General features: G+C 48.0%; 1 protein-coding gene across 3 annotated transcripts in view; it reads right to left on the bottom strand.

The window, feature by feature from the left end:
* Window positions 1–1,735, bottom strand: part of YIPF7 (Yip1 domain family member 7) — a 33,627-nt gene that overhangs the window by 27,212 nt on the left and 4,680 nt on the right. The window lies entirely within an intron of this gene.

The raw sequence follows: 1,735 nt of genomic DNA, 5'->3' as shown, positions 1-1,735 counted from the left end.
GGGGCTTCGTCATGTGCCCCGCCCCCCGTACCTCACCCGGGGGAACTGCGTTCCCTCGCATCCCCCCCCCCGAAATGACCTCTGCAAATAGCCAGTGCTCTTGATTTAAATGAACTTAAAAGAGTGGTGTCAAACTCATTTGCTACGAGGGCCGGGTCTGACATAAATGCCACTTTGTTGGGCCGGGCCATGTGTGCCATAAAACATACTGCCAGGTACTGAAGATATAAACTTCATAAAGGATACAGGCAAACCCAATTAACAATATTATTTTTAACTCAAAATACAAAAAAAAAAAAAAGCAATTGATTCCTAGCAGTGAAAGCAATTGATTTACTGGGGAACTCACCTAAATGTATTTAATTGCATGCAAGACTAGGTTTCCCCCCCAAGGGATACCAGAAAAGGGGGAGTACCTTATATTTCCATACATACCAGTTGCTTGCGGGCCGGGTAAGAGCCCTGGGCGGGCCTGTTCCGGCTCCCGGGCCTTATGTTTGACACCCCTGGCTTAGGGTGATGGAAACTTTGGGTCTTAAATCACTACACCTTACATGCAAACAATCTTCAGTACCTCCCTGTTATTCAACTCTTCCAAAATCAGGCTTCTTAAAAGTTGGCAAGAGGTAGCTTTTTTAACTGGCAGGCCCTGTAACCTGTGTAGTATCATTCCACTTGTTCTGTCTTCTTATATTATTAATTTTTTTCTTTTAAAAAAGATATGTTTTTACCCACGGGCATGCAAAATTATCACAAAAATAAAAGTGTCAATTAAAAAATGCCACTAACATATTTAATTAATCTGCACGCTGAAACAATGGCTACAGAGCCAACCAGTGGAGACACCTAGAATAAGGTACCTGATGATAATCCAGGTCTCTGGGTAGGATCATGTGGGAGAAGTCAGTCCTTCAGAATATATTGGTGCAGGCCAGGCCCGTAGCTAACATGGGGCCCACGGGGCCCAGCCCCCTTGTGTTTCTTCTGGGCCCCCTCCCTCCTCCGGGGCTGCCCCCAAAGTGCTCCAACTTACCACCTGCACTGTACTTCCATTTAATTAGCTGGCGGCCCCCCCAAGGCCCCCTCCCAAAGAATTCCCTAGCTACGGGGCTGGTGCAGGCTGATTCACACTTAAGAAGCAGCGCGGGCCACTTCCCCATCTCATCTGCCCTAGACCATGCCATGAAGAAAGCCCATGAATGGGGAAAGCAATCTAGGTCCTTCTTATCCAGGCGTTGTCTTCCTGGGCAACAGTTAGGAGGAAGCATTGTGGACCAACCCACACTTACTTCCCCCGGCTTCCTCCTATGCTACTCTGTTAATATGTCCATGAAGGAACCAGGGCTCTTTTTGTAGAAAAAGCCCAGCAGGAACTCATTAGCATAATAGGCCACACCCAACAGCAGGAACCCATTAGCATATTGGGCCACACCCCTGACAGCACAGCTCATTAGCATATTAGGCCACCCCCCCATGTTACCAGAAGTGTGGTCATCCAGCCACACCCACCTTTTGCTTCTTATTCTGTTTACCTTGTTTGTTGTCAAAACCCAGGGCTTTTTTTGTTGCAGGAACTCCTTTGCATGTTAGGCCACACACCCCTAATGTAGCCAATCCTAATGAGTTTCTGCTGTTGGGTGTGGCCTATCATGCTAATGAGTTCCTGCTGGGCGTGGCCAACTTGGGAGCCAGCCGGAACTCCGTTCCTGTGCATTCCTGCCCAAAAATAGCCCTG

Source organism: Gekko japonicus, unplaced genomic scaffold (assembly GCF_001447785.1).
Source record: "Gekko japonicus isolate JY-2015 unplaced genomic scaffold, Gekko_japonicus_V1.1 scaffold2059, whole genome shotgun sequence".
Taxonomy (NCBI): domain Eukaryota; kingdom Metazoa; phylum Chordata; class Lepidosauria; order Squamata; family Gekkonidae; genus Gekko; species Gekko japonicus.
Note: the sequence above shows the minus strand (reverse complement) of the source record. Positions and strands in the feature narration are given on the sequence as shown.